The sequence below is a fragment of the Aquarana catesbeiana genome, linkage group LG01 (assembly GCF_042186555.1).
Source record: "Aquarana catesbeiana isolate 2022-GZ linkage group LG01, ASM4218655v1, whole genome shotgun sequence".
NCBI classification, from domain to species: Eukaryota; Metazoa; Chordata; class Amphibia; order Anura; family Ranidae; genus Aquarana; species Aquarana catesbeiana.
The window spans coordinates 925,870,136-925,893,543 of record NC_133324.1 but is presented as its reverse complement, the minus strand read 5'-3'; positions in this window follow the sequence as shown (position 1 = coordinate 925,893,543).

The following is a 23,408-nucleotide window of genomic DNA, read 5'->3' as shown; positions in this document are numbered from 1 at the left end:
TACCCCACCAGGGGGTGGGCATATATAGCAGGTGGGGTCAAGCAGAAGTGTAGTCGAGGAATAAGCCTAGGGTTAGTAATGAGTGAAGATACGGCAGCAGGAGTGACAAGAGCAAGATATTGGCTGGGGAGAGCACAATAATCTGGCAAACAGGAAGTGCAAAGGCATGGCTTAAATAGGAAGTTAATGGGAGGAGTAAAGGGTTCAAGGGTCAAGAGAAACAAGATACAAGGCAAGGCTGTCTAAGCAATCAGGAAGGAAGCTGTCCGGCATCTCAGGTCCTGGGTTCAGATCTGGGCCTTGACAAAACCTGACAGTTGTTCTAACTCCTCCCCCCTCTACTGAATAAAGCAAAACTGTTTTTACAGTTAGGTGGAAGCATCTATGACAGAGGAGACATACACAGACTCGTGTCATAAAAAAATATCGTTTTAAAAAAAAGCAAAAACTTCCACTTCACTTCAAAGCGGACCTTCACTCACAATTTTGTGATTGCATAATTCTGGCTCTCCCTTTTCTTGTTCAAAGTATTTATTAATATAAAAATAGACAAAAATGAACCAGAGTAGAAACCAAGTTTTACAAGACATGGATCTGCACAGGAGAGTGCACAGTATTGTGCTTGAGAAGCGAGCATAGAGCACCAAGTGTCAAGAGAATAACAATTTGTACAAAAGTAATGAAAACCTGTAAGCTCAAAATGAGCGAATAAAAACAATATAAACCAGTAACCAAACAACTACCCATCTGGCTCCCTCTTTTACACATTTGAAAACTTTTTTTTGTTTTTGATTAACCTTTTCCAGCAGGCACTTGCTTCCACTTCCTATTTTTCCATGTAGGCAAGGATGATGCTGCACAGGGTCCATCCCCCCCTTCTGCAGCTTTTGGGGGAGTAAGCTTCAGGAAAGTCTCCTCCAGATGTATCGACTGGCAACATACACAATAGGGAGCTGGCTGTAGCTGATCAGGAAGTCACAAACACCTCCAAAATCTAATGTAGCAAAGTTCCATGCCCCTTGAGGCCTAATGGTGACCTCCAGAGTTAAGGACAGCTGACATAGTTCTGTGTAGAGTGGGTTACAAGGCATGGTGGGTGTAGTGCAAGATAAACAGGTGGGCGCCAGACACTTTTTGAATGCAAAGAGATTTATTGTCTCTTAAACAGAACTGTGGGAGAGAGGGTTAGGGCCAGGACACCCTTAGGTAGATGCAAAGATACTCTATAAGCTTCTTCCCCGCTGTCCCGCTGGGTTCCTGACTTGGCACTTGCTGAAGTTTTCCCACTTCTTCACCATCCCTGGCTGATGAGAAGTCTGCTCTGGTACTGGCCTCAGCTTACTCACAGAGGTCTCCGGTAGCAAAGTGGATGGTCCCTTAGTGGCTACAGCTCCCCCTCTACCGCCGACCAAAACAGGTTCACGAGCCGGCAGAACCGTTACTTCTGGTTTGACTAAAAGCCCACAGTCCCAACCCTACGCTGCTTCTCCTGCTTTTGGAGAGGACCTAAGACAGGCTAGCAGCCAGATGTCCCCGGGATAGGCCATAGGTTTCTGGCCTAGCAGCCTGAGGCAGTACAAAACACGTCCACCTAGACAGCCATCCAGGTGGCACAGAACCCTGATCACCTAACTCCATCCAAATAAATAGGCTCTCCCAGCAGGCCAAGGGACCCAATAAAATCCTTGTCCATTGGCTGAGACATCCCATTCATTCCTAATCTGTATTTGCTATGTCCTTGTCTTATCTAATGTTAACAGCTACATGGCCACCTAGTGACAAAAGAGAAAAGTGTTTTTTATTTTTTGCGCTATAAACAAAAAAAGACTGACAATTTTGAAAAAAAACAAACAATATTTTTTACTTTCTGCTATAAAACATACCCAATAAAAAAATATAAGAAACTCATATTTATTCATCAATTTAGGCCAATATGTATTCTACTACATATTTTTTGGTAAAAAAAAAAAAAAAAAAACCCATGAAGAATATATTGATTGGTTTGCGCAAAAGTTATAGTGTCTTCAAACTATGGGATATTTTTATGGAATGTTTATTTCATTTTTGATTTTTTTTTACTAGTAATGGCAGCGATCAGCGATTTATAGCGGGACTGTGGCATTGCGGCAGACAAATCGGGACCAGTGACACTTATACAGTGATCAGTGCTAAAAAAAAAAATCACTGTCACTGTACTCATGACACTGGCAAGGAAGGGGTTAAAATGAGGGGCAATAAAAGGGTTAAAAGTGCTTGTAGAAAGTGCTTTCTGACTGGGGGAGGGGCTGCTTTAATTGGGGGAAGACAGAGATCTATGTTCTGGCTTAGCAGAAACACAAGGTCTACATCTTCCCCTCACAGAACGGTGGTCTGTCTTGTTTACATAGGCAGACCTCCGTTCTGCCTCTCCTGAGAATGATCAGTGGGTCTTGGCAGATATTGGGTTAACCAGACCTGCTGATTGGCTCCCGCTGTGTCCAATCACAGCAGGAGCAGGTCGCTGGTGCTGCGCACGTGCCCCCCCAGACCCAGTGCACAAAATCATGTACAGGTACATGATGTTATGCAGGAGTGCCGCCCTGGGTGGGGCGGTCCGTAAGGTGTTAAACAGTCACTGGGATCCCAACATTTTTGGGATCTCACTTCCAGGCCTCTATACTGGCTAGACATTGTACTGTGAATCTCCGGGCAGGATCCTCAGTGCACCCCCTTTATTTGGCTCTGAACTACTTCCAGTGGACGGTGACAAATTCTCTGCAAGCTTCAGCTGACTTGCCCAGAAGGGCAGCAGCCCTTCCAGGCTGGGATCTCCTTCTTCAGGATAGGAATCCTGCAACTCAGGCCTAAGACTATTTATGGGCTCTCTCTCCAACATCTGGGCACACCTACCCAGGGATTGGCTAGAGTCCCAGAAATGTTCAAGCTCAGTGTCTGCCTCTTTCAGCCCACTACATTCTATAACCTACTAGACGGCAGGGAGAATTAGTTGAACCTGCAGCCGGAGAACCCAGAACAAACAAAAAAAATCACACTCTGTTTCACTGGCTACAGGGGAGCCAAAAATACTAAATTTACCTTAGCCTCACCTAACCTAGGAGGGTGCTACACTGTATCTTTAGCTGCTGACTTTTACTTTTTTTTGAACTCTGGTTAAGCTCCCGTTTAAACTTGTCCCCAACTCTTATGGGCCGTACACACGATAGGATTTTCCGACAACAAATGTTCGATGTGAGCTTGTTGTCGGAAATTCCGTCCGTGTGTATGCTCCATCAGACATTTGCTGTCAGAATTTCCGACAACAACTGTTTGAGAGCAGGTGCTCAAATTTTCCGACAAGACTTGTTGTTGGAAATTCCGAGCGTGTGTACAGAATTCTGACGCACAAAAGTCTTAGTTTTTCTCGGGTCGTCGTACGTGTTGTATGTTACCGCGTTCCTGATGTTCGGAATTTCCGACAACATTTGTGTGACCGTGTGTATGCAAGACAAGTTTGAGCCAACATCCTTCAGAAAAAAATCCATGGTTTTGTTGTCGGAAAATCATATCGTGTGTACATAGCCTTATGCCGCGTACACACGTTCGGATTTTCCGACAACAAATGTTGGATGTGAGCTTGTTTGCGTAAAGTCTGACCGTGTGTATGCTCCATCGAACATTTGTTGTCTGACTTTCCGCCAATAAATGTTGGCTAGCAGGATCGTGTGTACACAAGTCTGCGCACAAAAGTCCACGCATACTCGGAATCAAGTACGAGCCGGAAGCGTTCAGTCTTGTAAAACTTATATTGCATCTAGGACAATGGAAAGCTCAGTGCCGCAATGCATCTGAATGCTCCTGGTGACGGCCGATGCCTATTATATAAACACAGAGAGAGAATTGGACCGAGTCTTGAAATTCTGTACCTGTCAATCATAGTACAATATGGGCCCAGTCACAATGGCTCTCGCTGAGTGCGGAATGTGTAATGTAGCTGTGTGCCTTACTTGTCCGCTAATGTGTTTCAGAAAATGAATTGAATGGGGACCAAAATGTTCCTGCTGAGGGGAACAATTAACTTCTCCTTGGCAACACAAAATTCATCTCTTTAAATAAATGAAAACACTTCAAAGCGGAGATTGGGAGGCCAGCGTTCCAAAGGACACGCAGTAATTGTTCCTGTGCCGATAATCGCCAGAAAATAGCAATAAATATAAATTCCACTTCCAGTAACTGAGGGGATGGGGCTAGGTCTTCTTTTCGTCATGATGTGTTTTTTCAAAGTCGTATACTTTTATGTTATGCGCCTCTCTGCTTTTCTGAAGTTCTGTTGAATTGAGCAATTTAATTTTCAAGTCTGTTCTAAAGTAGACAAAAGCTGAGGTAACATTTTGTTGCCTAAAAGCGTCTCTAAGCTCAAAAGCAAAAATATATTTCAGCCAAGGATGATATTTGGTCAATGACAAGAAAACCAGATTTTGCTCTCTCATATCCTGTACACCCAACCTTCTTTTCCCAGAGTTTATTAAGCAAATAAAACCAAAAAAAGATTAAAGTGATTGGTGCCCAACTTTATATTACACCCCACCATAAGTCAAAGATTCTACTCTGAGATTGGGAATGGTAGCCTGCCACACCATTTAGAGCAGCGGTCCCCAACCTTTTTGGCACCGGGGACCGGTTTAGTGGCAACATCTTTTGGCCGCAAGTGATTTGTTGGGGCAATGGCTGGTGTTAGCACTTCAATCATGATGACACCATGGTTGATTGGTGTCAGGATGATTGAAGTGCATTATTTCTTGTAATATTTAATTAAATAGTTCATCTCACCATAATGCAGAATCAGTGGGAGCCCTGAGTATGTCGCTCGCCACCATCGCCTGCCACCAGATATAGCGTGATACTTGCCACCATCACCTGCCACCAGATACAGCATGTCACTTGCCACCATCGCCTGCCACCAGATACAGCATGTCACTTGCCAGTTGCCACCATCGCCTGCCACCAGATACAGCGTGTCACTTGCCACCATCGCCTGCCACCAGATACAGCGTGTCACTTGCCACTCTCGCTTGCCACCAGATGCAGCTTGTCACTTGCCGTCGTCACCTGCCACCAGATACAGCATGTCACTTTCCACTGTTACTTACCACCAGATGCAGCTTGTCACTTGCCTTCGTTGCCTGCCACCAGATACAGCGTGTCACTTGCCACTGTCACTTGCCACCAGATGCAGCTTGTCACTTGCCGCCATCACCTGCCACCAGATGCAGTGTGTCACTTAAGCATCCAATCGGGTGCTTCCCCAGTGACACAGGAACTATAGAGGAACTGTTTATGCAGTCACAACTCATCAACCTGATCCGGTAGGTTCAATCTGAACGCCCGGATTACATGGTTGGTCACTAAGACATGTTTTAAACCACTTTCACTCATTATATGTTTTTTATCTTTGTCTAATGCCGCGTACACACGATCGGACTTTCCGCCAACAAAACCGTGGATTTTTGTTCGAAGGATGTTGGCTCAAACTTGTCTTGCATACACACGGTCACACAAATGTTGTCGGAAATTCTGAACGTCAAGAACGCGGTGACGTACAAGACATACGACGAGCCGAGAAAAAGGAAGTTCAATAGCCAGTGCGGCTCATTCTGCTTGATTCCGAGCATGCGTGAACTTTTGTGTGACGGACTTGTGTACACACGATCTGACTTTCCGACAACAAAGTTTTGTTGGCGGAAAATTTGAGGACCTGCTATCAAACGTTTGTTGGCAGAAAGTCTGACAGCAAATGTTCGATGGAGCATACGCACGGTCGGACTTTCCGACAACAAGCTCACATCCAACATTTCACGTTGGAAAATCCGACCGTGTGTACGCGGCATAAGTCTTTTTTTTTTTGTTGATATGTTTTTATATAATGAAAAATATGCCTGTAAAGTCCATTTTTTCTACTCTTTATTTCTGCATAACCAATTAGGACGTGGCATTGTGTAACATTAATTGTACTGTCCACAGGGCCACTCTGTGGTGACAGTACCAAAATATATATTTATGTGATCATAGAGGAACTGTGTTCCCCTTAACTTCTTCTCCAGCTGCGATGCCGCCGCACAAGAGCGCCATCTGCAGTAGAGAAAGTAGACTGACTCTGCCTACAAGGTGCTACAGTTGCAAAATATACTCAACTCAGTTCTGGTTCTGAGTTCCCAGGAGGTGCATTTGATGTCACCATGCCTACCCACTACATCCTGGGCACTCCAAATCCTGTGAAAACACACTCTTTCAATGAGCTGGCCTATTCTCATGGGATTTCAAGTTCCCAGCTATCCTCATAAGGCAGCGGTGAGACAGTGGCATTACATGTGCCTCTTAGAGAAGGTCAGCTTTGTCTAACATGGGATTCATTCACCTTTCATGTAAACATGTTGATGTAACTTATTGTGATCATCAAAGATCATAGCCAATGGCAAATCTCACACCATCACATTAACACTGAGTGCCTTCCATTATTTATGAACTGTCCTGTAAACAGATTCATCTTCCATAACGGCTTTACCAGCACCACCCCCCCCCCCCCACCCCCCTAGGAATAACAATACAACATGTAAAATCCATTACAGGGGCCTAAACGTTTATTTATAGATGTGTCCTAGATAAGGAACGCTTTGGTGCTACGAACTGCATGGAGCCCAAGACATGCAAATGCAGATTAGACTGTTAGACACATCACAAGCTATATCAGGGACGAAAAGGAGTTCAACCCTTTCATAATTCTACGGAAATGTATGTAAATGAGTTGACAGCCACCCGATGAAGCCATTTTCAGCTATTAAAACAACATGTTGTAGTGGGAGCTTTGGTGGCAAGCAGAGGCAGGTCCTGGACCTCCTTGTAGACCACACTGTACAGTCTAGAACACTTTTCCAGCCTGTGAATGGACAATAAAAGAACAAGAAAACTTGCTGAGGTCATCCCTGTGATTCCTTCTCATTTAGAGCACATAAGTCATAAGAGAATGATGTAGGCTAGCCATTGATGACCCTTTCTTTTGAGAATATTTGTTACCTGGCTGTCATGTTGATGCTTTGTCTTGAATGCTTTGAGTCACTGAATTGGAACACGGATAGAGATAAGGAAATCTGACACACACGTTTACAACATGTTTTTCCAGGTCTGTGACCCAAAAGTAAAAACATAAATTTTTTAGAAGACATGTACATCTTTCAAACAGGTATACTTAAACAGATAAAAAAAGGTGTATATTCATGGCCTATAATACACCACTCAGCGCCAGTTAAGTCCTACTGCCCCCCAGCAGTGCAAACATCAATTATAAAAACTTTCTAATTCACTTTACAGTGTAAAAGAATAGTGCTAAGCAGCTGTTTAAAAAACAAACTAATTATAAAACAGTAGTATAAGAAGATAACAGTCTCATTCCTGTAATGATCGGATACTAAAACAGCGCTAATCCTAAAATAAAGCAAATATTGTGTGGCCAACACCACATCCAAAATAGTCTTTGTGTATAGTGATGATAAATTAAACAGTTCAAAATATTGTAGGTGATTATCCATAATTGTCTAAGTGTGCACCTTCCACCAAACTCTCGTGTTTTCACCGCGTGAAGCACACTCCCCCCAAGAGGTTAAAATCACCAGAAACCTTTAATAAGATAGCCTTAAGGTAAGTGTTCCTCAATCAATTAGATTTGTATCCTCACCATCCACAGAGTTCCAAAGGTACAAGGGCTCCAAAAAACGTCAATAATTGGTTTGGAGCTGCCAATAGGAGCTGCTACTCTGTGGGGATTCAAGCACGGCTGAGAGAGAAACGAGAGCAGAAGGAAAGTTTATTGAGGGGAGATAAGCAAGAAAAAGAGTTTATTTTGGATATCTATGGACCATGTCCCAAGCAACCAAGAATGTGACATAATTATTTACGTTTGACGTGGTGAAAATACGAGAGTTTGGTGGAAGGTGCACACTTGGACAATTATGGATAATCACCTACAATATTTTGAACTGTTTCCTTTATCATCATTATACACAAAGACTATTTTCAATGTGGTGTTGGCCACACAATATTTGCTTTATTTTAGGATTAGCGCTGTTTTAGTATCCGATCATTACAGGATGGAATGGGACTGTTATCTTCTTATATTACTGTTTTATAAGGTATACCTAAACCACTTCAATACCAGGCACTTTCACCCCCTTCCTGCCCAGGCCAATTCTCAGCTTTCAGCGATGTTACACTTTGAATGACAGTACAAATATCTCCCAAATTACCCCTTTTTGGAAAGTAGACAATCCAGAGTATTTAGTAAGAGACATGGAGAGTTTTTGAAAGTTTTTGTCACACCAGTCATATGACGGCGCTGTACTACACTGGTGAAAAAAAATTGAGGAAAAAAATATTTTTTTTTTTAGTTTCTTCTTCAAAAATTGAAGAAGAAACTAAAAAAAAAAAATATTTTTTTTCCTCAATTTTTTTTCACCAGTGTAGTACAGCGCCGTCATATGACTGGTGTGGCGGTTATTAGGGACACTGACTGGTGACAGTATGTAAAACAAATAAAACAAAAAAAGTTTTTATTTTTTTTCTTTTTTATTATGTTTTTATTTTTTTTAATGTTTTTTTTTTCTTTAACACCATAGCAACACTGTACTACTCTGGGGGGGGATCAGGACTTTTTATTTTGTTTACACCTTGATTGCTTGTAGCAGTGAATTTCACTGGTATAAGTAACCATTTTTACTTAATTAAATGTATTTATTCAGTGTTTACTATCATGATTAGCTGTGATTGGCCACAGCTAATCACATGATACAGATGGGCTGTGACTGGCCCCGTCTATACCATGTGATCACTGTGACTAATCACAGCTAGCAACACAATTGTACACAATGAATGGCATGAAAGGAAGCCATCCATTGTGTACAACTTTCATGTGTTCTGCTGTGCAATCACATGATACATGCTACAGCAATCACATGGTACCGGCAGTGGGCCGGTACACTGATCAGTCATCGGCTGTGTCCGACACAGCCGGTGACAGATTGCACCGGAGAGTGCCCCGTGGGGTGTACGCAAGTCGCATTCTGGGAGGACGTCATATGATGTCCACCCAGAACAACGAATGTCCGCACAACCATCAATTGACAATAGGCTGGGTGGGAAGTAGTTAACTAATACCCTTCCAGGGCAGTTTTTTAATTTTTCACACACATGCTAAAATCAGCATATTTTTTGCTAGAAAATTATTTAGAACCTCCAAAAAGCTATTTCTTTTCTTAAAGCAGAGGCCCTGGATAATAAAATGGTGGCAGTTTCAATTTTTTATGTTGCACCGTATTTGCAAAGCTGTTTATCAAACTCCTATTTTTAGGTAAAAATTTTATAAAATACATCATAGTGCAGACAAACACAATATAATACCCATTTTGTTGATAAAATACAAAGTATGAGGTTGCGTCAAGTAAATAGATACCAAACATGTCAAGACTCAAAATTGTGTGTACCCATGAAATGGCGAAAAACTACGATACCTAAACTATTATTTCATATGTGACACTTTAAAAGTCTTTACAAGTTATAAGTTAAGAGTTAACAATGAATTATGGCCCTTGAATGTTCTCACTCTGACATTCGGCGCGATATCTCTCCTCATCATATATGGTGCAATCGCTCTTTACAGGACTTATGTATGCGTTTGCGTTCATGTTTGTGCATGGGGATTCGTTTACATTTTTTTGCATATTATTTTTATTTATTTATTACAATTTATTTTTTACACTTGTTTTTCATTTAACTTTTTTTGCTATTAAAGGGGGGCTAACTAGACCCATCTGTAATAGCATGGGCAGGTGACAGGTCCTCATTATGGAGACATCAGGGGTCTATTAGACCCCAAATATCTTCCCTGCCCTCTACTGCAACTAATCAAGCACAGATCATGCTTGATTAGCTGCATCCTATGCTACAGTATCTGAGGAATGACAGATGTGAACCTGGAAGTGACATCATACATGCCGCTTCCGGGTCCATGAGTCGCGCGGTTGGATCATGGAACATATGTTCCTCGATCACCACCAGCTCTCAAAGTTATCACCGTTACCTGCAGTCCCAGGCCTCCCAGAGGAACAGCGGGGGCGGCCCTTCTCACCACTGTAAAGGTGATCGGGCCACTTGTAGAGCTTCCTGGATCACTTTTACTGAACAGCCACAGGCCGGCTGAAAACAGTGACAACAAAATCATGGCTACAACTTGCTTTAACCACTTCAAGTCCAGGACATTTCAAAATGACCTAAAGATGCGAACTGGTTAAAGAGAACCTGTCACCAGAAAATGAATTTCAACAAAATCTTTCCATAAAATGATATGCACATTTAACCTATTCTACACATTTTATTACTTGTAAAAACATCCCTTGTGTAGACATCCAAAAGCCCTAAGACTGCTACTGTGGGCCACCATTCTGGATGCAATGTCAGCAGTCCCAGCAGATCAAGTGACACTCTGTAGATTACTCCATTTTCCGGGTCCCCTGGCAGCTACATAAAAGGTTATCTAGGGAAGTGAGGGGAGGGGCAGAGGAGCTGGGCCAGCACACAACATAATTAGATACTCTCTAAAGAGGAGAGGACTATGACATTCAATAAGGGAGGAAGCTGTTCTCGGAAATCAACTGTTTCTGGAGTAATATCAACAACTCTGTTAATAATTCTAGGTCCTCTTAAGTGCCGGTTCACACAGGGGCGGCACGACTTGCAGGTCGCCTCAGCGAGGCGACCTGCAAACGACTTCCGAGGCGACTTGCAAAACGACTTCTGTATAGAAGTCTATGCAAGTCGCCCCAAGTCGCCCCCAAAGTAGTACAGGAACCTTTTTCTAAGTCGGAGCGACTTGCGTCGCTCCTATTAGAACGGTTCCGTAGCACAGAACGGGAGGCGACTTGTCAGGCGACTAGGTCGCCTGACAAGTCGCCCCTATGTGAACCGGCACTAAAGGGTCTACTGTATAGATTTTATAGATGCTTTGTTTTCTACTTTTCCCCTTTCATGGGAGTGTGTGTATCATTTATACTTTGTATGATGTTATGTTTACGTTGTTCTTTGTCAGCTTCTATATTAGATATAGAAGACAAGAAAGTGGATCCTGAAGAAGCTCCTTTCAAGCAAAATGCGTTGATCCACCTGTCCTCTTATATATCTATATACTATATTGTCAAAAGTATTGGGATGCCTGCCTTTACACGCACATAAAATTTACTTTCAATGTGTTTTATTACTTTTGTATCATAAACATACAATAAGACATAATAAAGGGATTGTACAACAATGTAACAATGAACAAGGTATGGTTGTCTGCATGTATATCAAAGAGCTTGCTAAGGACAATCTGGTAGAGGTTAATATAAACATGTTGAAACCGTGCGATAATTGTGATCAAACTTGTTGTAGCTGATAAACATGGATCAGGGTGGTGATCTACCGAGTGGATTGAAGCATCACAGATCCAACTTGGCGGAATGATATTGATCAGCTTAGTCTTTGACTGTCACTTAACCTTTAATCCTGGGGATCCATACTCTATAAAGTTCAGGAGTTCATTGTAACATATTCGATAGTTAAAATGATACCGTGAAGTGGTAGGAGAAAATTAGATGTCGAAGAAGAGTAGGTATGAAGGAGAAGAAGATAGAGAAAAGAATGAAATGTTCCCGTCTTGCCATTCCCGTTGACCCTATTCTGCTATAGCCTATCTAGAGTCAGTTGCATGAAAACCGAAATACACGGCCCATGGTTCCCAAACCGATTCGAATTTAGCCACTGTGTCTTTCAATGAGCTCACCATTTTTTCCTGGGCCATTATCCAGGATATTTCCCTTTTTGTTGCTGTGAAGGATACATGATGTTGTTTCCAAGCCTTAGCTATGGTCAGTTTGGTTCCTAATAGGATAAAGAAAATTCATGATTGGGTTGCTTTGGACACCCCTCATTGAGTAGAGCAATGGCTGGGTTCTTGGGGACTTGGTTGCCTGTAACTTTGCGTATCATATGGAAAATTCTGTTCCAGAATCCAATGATTTTCAGGCACTCCCACCATATGTGTATCATAGAGCCATAGTTGTCGCAGTTCCTAAAGCAAAAAGGTGAGGCAGAAGGAACACGCACATAAAATTTGGCATCCCAGTCTTAGTCCGAAGGGTTCAATATTGAGTTGGGGCTCACCCTTTGCAGCTATAACAGCTTCAACTCTTCTGGAAAGGCTGTCCACGAGGTTTAGGAGTGTGTCTATGGGAATGTTTGTCCATTCTTCCAGAAGCGCATTTGTGAGGTCAGGCATTGATGTCGGATGAGAAGGCCTGGCGCGCAGTCTCCACCCTAATTCACCCCAAAGGTGTTCTATTGTGTTGAGGTCAGTCAAGTTCCTCCACCCCAAACTCACTCATCCATGTCTTTACGGACCTTGCTTTGTGCACTGGTCCAAATCATTTGGTGGAGGGGGGATTATGGTGTGGGGTTGTTTTTCAGGGGTTGGGCTTGGCCCTTTAGTTCCAGTGAAGGGAACCCTTAAGGCGTCAGCATACCAAGACTTTTTGGACAATTTCATGCTCCCAACTTTGTGGGATGACCTCTTCCTGTTCCAACATGACTGTTCACCAGTGCACAAAGCAAGGTCCATAAAGACATGGATGAGCTAGTTTGGGGTGGAGGAACTTGACTGGCCTGCACAGAGTCCTGGCTTCAACCTTTTTGGATGAAGTAGAGCGGAGACTGCAAGCCAGTCCTTCTCGTCCAACATCAGTGCCTGACCTCACAAATGCGCTTCTGGAAGAATGATCAAACATTCTCCCATGTGTCTATGGGAATGCTGCACGCGCCTCCTACAGCGTCTTAAAGAGTCGACGTACAGCTTCGACGGCTCGCCCAGGGGAGTCAACCTGCCGCAGTCTAACTGAAGTGGCTGGTTCGGAAGCGGTTAAAGGAATATTTCATTTTTATTGTTTCACTTTAAGCATTAAAATCACTGCTCCCAAAAAAACGACCCTTTTTAAAACTTTATTTTGCATTGATCCATGTCCCCTGGGGCAGGACCCGGGTAACCAAACAATTTTTATAGCAATAACTTGCATATAAGCCTTTAAAATTAGCACTTTTGATTTTTCATGTTCGTGTCCCATAGACTTTAATGGTGTTCACACAAATTTTTTGCCTGTTTGGCTGTTCAGGTTGCGAACTGAACCGGGGGGTGTTCGGCCCATCTCTAACCACCAGCTGGCATGGGTGGCAGAAGGTAATCAAGGACAGAGGTAAATGCTGCATGGACTTGGAGTGTGGGGAGGGTGTATTGAGTTAGTTCACCTTTTCATCTTTGTGAAGAGGGGAACTGACCCTTTTAACTACTCACCGTGGTTGGGAGTCTAAATATCAAATTCCATAATTCCCAATAGACCTTTATTAATAGACTTAAAGCGTTTGGTACCCCAACACTTCATATTCCTGATATGTGCCTGCGGTACCATGTACTTGTATGAGAAATATCCTGTTCTCTTTGTATTGCTTCCTTTTGTGAAATCCCTGGTATTCCTGCCAGTCTCTTTACTTTCTTATTAAAAACTGACCACACTAGGCATGAGAGCAAAGCATGGTCAATTCTCTAGCTTTGCTGGGAATTCATCCTGCTCTCCTGCAATGATCAGACTTGTTCTAACAGGCCTCCCACTGCACAGCCGTGGGAAGCTCAGTGTGCTGCTGCTCTTCCTCCTCCCCACAGCTCTTATGCAGCTAAGAACAGAGGGAATGTGATGGGAAAAAAGGTATTTCTAAGGTTCTTTATATACGTTCTATACAAACAGATTTTGCATTTCATTTCTATTTTAAACTGAATTGGTTGTTTTACAAGGCGACTGTTTTCAATCACTTTAACAAACCACCTCATTTACTAAAAATAATGATAATAATAATTAAAACCATTAAAAAAATAAATAGAAATTAAACCAGAAACCAAAAAAAATTCAGTGGTTTCAGTGGGAGGAAAAGTGTACCATTATTGGTATCAGTGGGAGGAATAATGCCCCATCATTGGTATCAGTTGGAGGAATAGTGTCCCATCATTGGTATCAGTAGAAGGAATAGTGCCCCATCATTGGTATTAGTGGGACGAATAGTGTCCCCATCATTGGTATCAGTGGAAGGAATAGTGTCCCATCATTGATGTCAGTGGGAGGAATAGTGCCCCACTATTGGTGTCAGCAGAAAAAATAGTACCACATATCATTGGTAATACCATTGCCCCAAGGGCCAAAGTGTAAGCTTACCAAAGGTAAGCAATGGGCCACATCTGGCCCACGTGCTAGTGGGGTGCAGTGTGGTGTGGCGACAATCACACAGTCAGGTGTAATATTAAACTTGTATTGAAGCAGTGCAGCAGCAGTTCAATACAATCCCTGTGGGAAGACTGCCCCACTGGGTAAACTCACGGTTACAGCAACGTTCCAGCCAGAGTGACAGTGTCTATAGAGGGGGCAGAATGTGGGTTAGCCGGGAAGATGTGCAAAAGAGATGCAACCCTACGCTTTCCCTCCTTGTCAGGAACTTTTTTCAACTGCTAGTGCTGTCCCTAACAGACGGGGTACCTATGCTAATGACTCGCATAAAGCGAACCAAACTCAGGAGCAAGGGCCTTAAATAAAGATTTTCTTGATACAAGATGGCTGCCAGCATCCAACCAGATTGCTTCCCTAGTGACCAAGAAAACGATAGAGGAACCAGGTTTCTCCTGATTTCCTCTCCAGCTGCAGAGCCTCTGTGGATGATCTCCACCTGCAGTGAAGAAATTAAACTGCACCGGCCTACACATGGGTGGCAGTTTGGAGGCCAGTAATGGGCATTGACACCCTTGCTCTCTGGTATGGTCTCCATCCCTATGTACTGATCACATTTTGAAACGTATGAGTATTGCACCATTGTTATTTACCATGTCTATATGGCAAAGGTGTGTTCAGAAGTACTCTCTCTCCTCACCATGCCCTCTTTTATCTAACATTTTATTTAACCCGGTCCTGCCAGACAGCCTCTCCCTTGGTCGTATGTGGCCATGGCTGCAGGCATCTCTTTTTCAGCTGCTCAGCTTGCTACATCATCTTACTCGCAGGCTACAAACTTTTGCAACACTACAGGATAAGTTTGGTATTCCCCACAACTCGCTTTACTTCTACATACAAGTTAAGCATTTTTTCCAATCCATGTCTCCGTTCCTTACTATAGACAAACCAACACCTTTTGAACATATATGCGCGGATGGCCCACACCAATTACATTTGGTATCCTCTATCTATCATATCCTTCATGAAGCCACACTAATTACGGAGGATAGGCACTTATATATGCGTAAGTGGAATACACTCTAGCAGCAACACATTTCTCTTCAGAAGTGGGCTAAAATATGGACATCTACCTTTAAATCCTTCAAGTGTGTGGTGCAGAGAGAGACTGCTGTGAAGATATTGATGTTCTGGTATAGGACTGCAGAGCGCATACATCACTTGGACCCCTCCCATTCAGCCATGTGTTGGTGAAGTGGTCTGGAGAGGGGGACACATTTCCACTGTCAGAAACCATGAAATCAGACTGAGACAGAGGTACAGTTAAATCACACTTGTTTAATAATAAAAGTAAAAAGAACAAACGTAGTCAAAACATAGCCAAAATTCAGTAACCGGAACGGATAGTCAGCCAAGCCAGAAGTCAGGGATCGATGTAGTGGAAAAGCACACAGGATCAGGAGCCAGAAGGGATGTCAGCCAAGCAAGTCTTTAAACGGGAACGCAGGAGAAAGTCTCTGTGATGTTGACCAAGGCGAAGGCAGAGATCCTTTGGGCTGGTTGGCTTAAGTAGGCAGGACTGACAAGCAGGATATCAACTACAACTGAGTAACTGTGGAGAGATAGGAGCTGGCAATTAGCCGACAGGTGAGCGGCCAGCTCATAGAAGGAAGGGCTGAGCCCAGCCCTGACAGCCACATATTTTGTTTGTGTCCTCTTATTCAGTTATTTTGGTCCAAAGTGATGTCTTTGCTTCAGAAGGTGGTGGGTTTTCCCTTTGGACCCTATTCATTATCTATTAGGGCTCCCCTTCCCGGGTATAACTAAACCGGTTAGAAGGTTCATTTCATATATTCTTTTAGCTGTCAAGAGGGCTATTCTGCTGTCTTGGCTGTCTACTGCCCCTCCGTCTCAACCACGGTTATTGCAACTTATAGTGGAAATTAGGAAAATGGAATACCTTACCGCCACTGTACACGAGGCAGTCCTCCAATTGAACAAAGTCTGGGAACTCTGGGATCAAACTGAATTTGGGCACCTACCACCTTGATTTAGATTTAATTTTAAATCTTTATAGCATTCATTGTTTTATCTGACTCTTTGTGTTATTGGTTTTGATATCCATATCTGATCTCTCTATGCTCCTTTGTGTTCTACAATGCAACTAGATGTTAGTATGCCCTATGTACCTAATATTGTGTGGTTAGGCCTTATATAACGTTTGCTGCTTCACACGATATGTTTTGACTGCAGAGTTTTTATTGTTCTACATATTTGTCTCTTGTCTTCAGCATTTTGAAAACTTTATTCTGTTTTATGTTAGGTTTGTATTTTCTTATTGAACCAATAAAAATACAATAAAAAAAAAGCAATGGGCATTGAAACGTGCCAGTGTAAAGTTGCGTATCCGACCTTGGACTGGCGGCAGAGCAATAGAGCCTTGGTTGGCTGGTAGTGCTGCTTTTTCTTTAGCTCAGTGCTGATGAACACGGGAGTATAGGAAGCTCATATAAAGCAGATCCAGATACTTATAATAGTCTTATCTAAAAGTAAATCTAAAGATTTATTTTTTTAATGAATACATATCTAGATAAAATGGATGTATGTTGCGTTCAGTTTCAACTTCCTAAATTCCCCTATTTTTTATTTTTTATTTTTATTAGCTTTTTTCCTTGCTGAACCTAATTATCGACCTTTAGTAAATAAATCTTGGTATGGCAATATCCTGAAGAAGAAAGCTACAATGAAGCGTTGCAGCTTGCCACACTCTCCCATATAGGATGATGTACGATTTTTTTGTAAAACAATTTGCGGGCTAATATTGGCTGACCTCAGGAGAAAACACATCCCTTGAAAATATGCCATAAAATAATGACAGTCAATTTGTCAACTTCGCCAACATACCAAACTCCAGCAAAAAATGAAGTAAACCTTTTATTTTCTCTAACCAATTTTCTTTCTAGCCCCTCGATATGGAAGAAAAAAAAAGAAAAGTCAGTGATGAATATCCTGGATTGTCCACTAGTCAAGCGTGCATTGAAAAAGAGGACATGGAGCTTGTTAATGGGCCAACTCCAGGAATAAGAAGAAAATCTACCCTTGCTGTGGGATCTCCCCCACATTGCAAGGATTAAATGCATCTTGTTTTTAGTGGCATCAGAAGAGGCTGTATTAATTACCCTATTCCCTGCTTAGGTTGGCACCGGCATTGTCTTCTGGCTGACACTAGCGCTGTGTTCTTCTCTCCAATGATCCAGTCTGTGGGGGGTCTATTGGTGTTGGAAGGCAACATGGTTTAATATCATATTTCTGGTATTTCATTACCTGGTTGATACAGGCAGATGGCCCCAAGTTGGAATGTAACCAGTTACACATCAGAGCTTTGTAGCATATCAGAATCTGCATCTGAAAGCTAGCAAGGCTGTAACAAGGATTTGGCTCTGGGGTGACTGGATAATACACTGCAAGCAATCTTCAAAGAGAGTCATGGCTGCCAGGATGATTGATAACGGTGGGTGACAAAGATCAAAGGATCAACAGGCACCTGGAGATGATACATGGACAATGCTGCCCCTAGAGGCCAATACAGCAGGATGGACAGTAATATAATATATTAAAAAGGACCTCTTGGCAATATCTCATTGGACAGGAGGCTAGTGGGGGTGGTTACGAATGGGTCTGAATGAATGTGTAAAAAGGGCACACAGGAGGGAATTCGCCCTTTTTGCGCTGTTGGCTCTTGCCCGATGGCTCTCTGGGCCGCATGGCTTTCTCTACCCATCTCAAGCCCAACTAAGGATATTGTATCTAAATGACAGCTTTGTGATAAGTATATATGATGTTTCTTGTTATATGTGTTGTAATATCTTTCTTTAGTATTTTTATGTTAGTGTTTTCCTATTTTCTTGGGAAATAAATAAGACTTTGTTTTGTCGTGTGTTTGGTTTCATAGCTAACCTTGTATTATAGTGATATCAACAGTAACATGAGTTTTAATAGACCAGCTAACTAGGGAAATAGACAAGTTAATACATAGGTGCAATAAATAGAGGGGATCCGTAACTACCCTCAAATAATATTTATTGTACCAAATGACTTCAATTAGCATTATCCCGTACAAAGCAGGACTATTCACTCTGCATTGTACGTGATGGGAAGCAAGCCTGCAACCGTGGTCGTGTGAAACTTAGCGAGAAACTTAAAAATATATATAAATAAGTGCAGCGCAAAAAAGGTATTAAATGAAAACACTAAAAAATATATTCAACGCGGCAAATATGTGAATAACACACAAGACATGCACAAAGCTTAAACAAAGCGATAAGCGAAGGGCATACATGACAGATCAGAAGTAATACCAAACCGTAGTGGGTTAAAATGAAGGGTTTGGTTATAAAAGGTCAGGGCTCTTACCTGAGTTGATGAGCAGATTGGGTGATGGGAGGAGCAGGAGAGTTAGTAGTTCAGGGGTGGGGTGAAGGGGGCGTCACTTACAGGCTGAAATCGCCCTCCCACCTGCCCTGGTGACGTGGTTTGGTTATGGTTTCTTGACGAGTGTGAACGTTGGTGGTTGGGGTCCTTGACGAGGGTCAAAAACATTGGTTGATTGGTGAAACAGTGGGACCCATCTCAGGTATGGAGTGCTCTGGTTGGTCTTGTTCAGTTTAGACTGACCGGGTGTTAAGGTGGTAGGGGTCTGTGGTCAGTTAGGACAGTCCTCGAGGCGGTGTCTGTCGGCTGGGGACTGAACCTAGCTCAACAGTATCACAGACTCCAAAGTTGTGGGAGATGGTGTCGTCAAGGATCTGCAAACAGTTTATTCTTCAATCTGGAGTGTTTATGAATGTTTATGTTTAATTATAATTTTGGTTTAATAAAAGGCTGAACCGGCCATTTAACCCAACACAGTTTGGTGTCATTATTGAGGAAAGGGGGGTGGTGTTGGTTACTTAGTGTTGGTTACTTAATAATAATAAGAGTGAGCAGGTATATCTGAAGTACCCCAGTTATGTGAAATGCAACTAGATTTTGCAAACAAGTGTACCATATACCAATAAAAAAAAAAAAAATAATGTCCACTAATATCTGGTATCACACAGTAGGACTTGTGTGCACAAACCACCTATAGTTAAATATGACAAAAGTCCTATATTGATGTACAAAAACCACTGTGGACTACTGTGACACTTCTTCAATCATCACGGTGCTCCTAGTGACCCACCACCAACAGGTGAAGTGCCTGCTCACCTCAGAATTCACCCGTGGGTGCTGAGTCCTACTGTGTGATACCAGATATCAGTGGACATTATTTGTATTTTTTTACTTTCAAAATCTTTTATTGGTTTTGTACAAAAACAAGAAAATATATAAGATAAAATACAATACAGGATTTGAAATCACATATCATGTAACATCCTCTGATACTTAAGATATGCCTGCTGGGGCTAGAGCATTAGCATTTATAAGGCACATTGAATATGATTAACTATGGTGTATAGGAATCAATGCTTGAAACCTTGCAACTGATGTAAACATAGAACGTGTTCCCTAGGGGGATTATCTGACGTCTAGAAAGGCACTCGGGGATCCCACCGGCACCCCTAACGGGATCATGCTGTGCACAGTGTGAGCCCCCCTCCTCTCCTGACCAGGGATTGACCATGGGCCCTAGGGTCTCAAAGATCTATATAATAAAGCAGTGGAGATTACCACCTATCCGAGAGAAACGAGCTATGAGATGAGTGATGATTGTCTCAAAATGAAGGAAAACTGGTCAGAAAACACAATACAGTCAGTACCCGCTGAACTATCCTAGTTTCCCCCAGCAGAGGGACTGGATCAATCAAAAATACATTTGGAAGGACAGAAAAGAGGAAGAGGAGAAAGGAAAAGAGTGAGAGGAATGTTAGCCGTCCGTCTGGAGGGGCCCCCGCCTCATAAGTTGACCCCTGTTAGTTTTGGGGTGGGACTCCTGGTATGAGAGAGATGCCGACGAAATTTGCCCAGGGCTCCCATATGGCTTCAAATTGCTTAGTTTTGTCATCTAAGATGCTAGCCAGTTTCTCTTGGGCCATGATCCATGAGATTTTGTGGATAGCCGCTTTCACAGAGACTTTGGGCTGTTTCCAGGCCTTAGCAATGGTGAGTTTTGCACCTAAGAGTATGAAGTGCGTCAGTTTGCGTGAGCTCTTCGGCATCCTGGGAAAGTTGTCATTAAGAAGAGCTATGGTCGGGGATTTCGGGATTTGGATCTGAGTCGTTTTCCTTATCAGGGAAAAAATCTTGTTCCAGTAGGGCCTTAGTCTGGGGCATTCCCACCATACATGGGCCATTGTGCCCACTAGCTGACACCCCCGAAAGCACCTGGGGTCAGCTGTTGGGTACATTCTGGAGAGCTTGACAGGTGTGAGGAACCACCTTGTTAAAACCATAACACCTCCTTCGATTAAGGAAATGTTTTTGATGCCTTTAAAGGCTCTGTTGAAGGAGCATCTCCATTTAGAGATCTCCCATTCAAAGGCTAGATCCCTCTCCCAGTCCAGCATAAAGGGGTTTTTTTGGGGGTGCAAAGCTAGTGACTGGTAGATGACGGAGATCCCCCCTCTCTGTTCAAAGGAGCGACCACACCATAATTCGTATGGCGTAAAGGCGTTGTGTGAGGGGATACCCCCTCTCCAACGTTGACAGAGGAAATGTCTAATTTGTTGGAATCTGAAGTGCTCAGAATGCGGAATTTCCAGTTGCCTTATACCTTGCTCCAAGGAGATAGGACCCTCATTCGTGAAAAAATATTTGTATTTTTTTTATTGGTATATGGTACACTTGTTTGCGAAATTTTGTTGCATTTCACATGTGTGTTGTTATTCACATATTCGCTGTGTTGCATGTATTTCTTAGTGTTTTAATTTTATTTCTTTTTGCGCTGCACTTATTTATATATATTTTTTAGCACTTAAACATGGTGCTTGTAAGTGAACACACCTTATAAAGTGTTACTGCCAATTCAGTTTGGGTGATAGGGCCTATTTCCTAGGTCATTTTTTAGGGAGGTTTGCGCTGAATAATTTCACTACTAAGTATTTCTGGGGCACCCCTTGTTGGGATTGAGTTCACCTGCTGGTGGACACTGGAGCTGCAGCACACAGCCCAGAGCAGCACAGTGCCACCAGCAGGTGACTCCCAAGAGCCAGCAGACTGGAATGATCAGTGACACCAGGGTTCAGCTGCCAGGTGGATATTTAAAGGGGTTGTAAGCCCTCATGATTTTTTCACCATAATGCATCCTATGCTATAAGGTGAAAAAACACCTGATGCTGACCGGCCCCCCAGCCCCCCATTTTACTTACCCGAGCACCGTATTTCCCTCGCCGGGAACGTACTGTCCCTCTCTTCACAGGGTCCCAGCTCTTGATTGGATAGATTGATAGCAGCGCAGCCATTGGCTCCCACTGCTTTCAATCAAATCCAATGACGTGGGCACCGGGGGGGCTGGGCCGAGTCCAGCATTCGTGTCTATGGACGCAATTGCTGAACTCGGGAGTGCACCCCCAAGGTAACCCCCCGGGAGAGCACTCCTCCTAGGGGGGTATCTGATAAGAGGAGGAGCCGCGAGAGCCGCCAAGGGACCCCAGAATAGGTTGTTCGGGGTCACTCTGTGCAAAACAAGCTACACAGTGGAGGTAAGCATGATATGTTTGTGTCAGAAACCATTAATCAGACTGAGACAGAAGTACAGTTGTTTAATAATAATAAAAAAGGTAAACACAGTAAACGTAGTTAAAACATAGCCAGAGTTCAGGAACCGGAATGGATAGTCAGACAAGCCAAAACGTCAGGGAGCCAGAGAACAGCGTAGTAGAACAGCAAGCAGGGTCTGGAGCCAGAAGGAATGTCAGCCAAGCAAATCTTTAACAGGAACACAAGAGAGCGTCTCTAGAGATGTGACCAAGGCGAAGGCCGAGATCATCTGCACTGGACAGCTTAAGTAGGCAGGACTGACGAGCAGGGTATCATCAACAGGTAAGTCACTGTGGAGAGATAGGAGCTGGCAATTAGCCGACAGCTGAGCGGCCAGCCCAGAGAAGGAAGGGCTGAGCCCAGCCCTGACAGTTGGTCATTTAAAAAAAATAAAATACGAGCCTTTACTATCACTTTAAGGCTGCTCCTCCCTTCCCCCATCACATCACTATCCTGTTGATTGCCCCCTTGCTACCAGATCCTTGTGCTTCCTGTATCCTGAGAGTTCCTGCACCCCTCTGCCTTGCTCCTGCTCTTGTAACCAGTCGTGATTCCCTTCCTTGTATCCCTGTTACCTTTGTCCCTTATATTGTACATACAGTATCTCACAAAAGTGAGTACACCCCTCACATTTTTGTCAATATTTTATTATATCTTTTCATGTGACAACACTGAGGAAATAACACTTTGCTACAATGTAAAGTAGTGATTGTACAGCTTGTATAACAGTGTAAATTTGCTGTCCCCTCAAAATAACTCAAAACACAGCCATTAATGTCTAAACCGCTGGCTAAAAAAGTGAGTACACCCCTAAGTGAAAATGTCCAAATTGGGCCCAATTAGCCATTTTCTCTTCCCAGTGTCATGTGACTCGTTAGTGTTACAAGGTCTCAGGCGTGAATGGGGAGCAGTTGTGTTAAATTTGGTGTTATCGCTCTCACTCTCTCATACTGGTCACTGGGAGTTCAACATGGCACCTCATAGCAAAGAACTCTTTGAGGATCTGAAAAAAAGAATTGTTGCTCTACATGAAGATGGCCTAGGCTATAAGAAGAGTGTCAAGACCCTGAAACTGAGCTGCAGCACAGTGGCCAAGACCATACAGCAGTTTAACAGGACAGGTTCCACTCAGAACAGGCCTCACCATGGTCGACCAAAGAAGTTGAGTGCACGTGCTCAGCGTCATATCCAGAGGTTGTCTTTGGGAAATAGACGTATGAGTGCTGCCAGCATTGCTGCAGAGGTTGAAGGGGTGGGGGGGTGAGCCTGTCAGTGCTCAGACCATGCGCCACACACTGCATCAAATTGGTCTGCATGGCTGTCGTCCCAGAAGGAAGCCTCTTCTAAAGATGATGC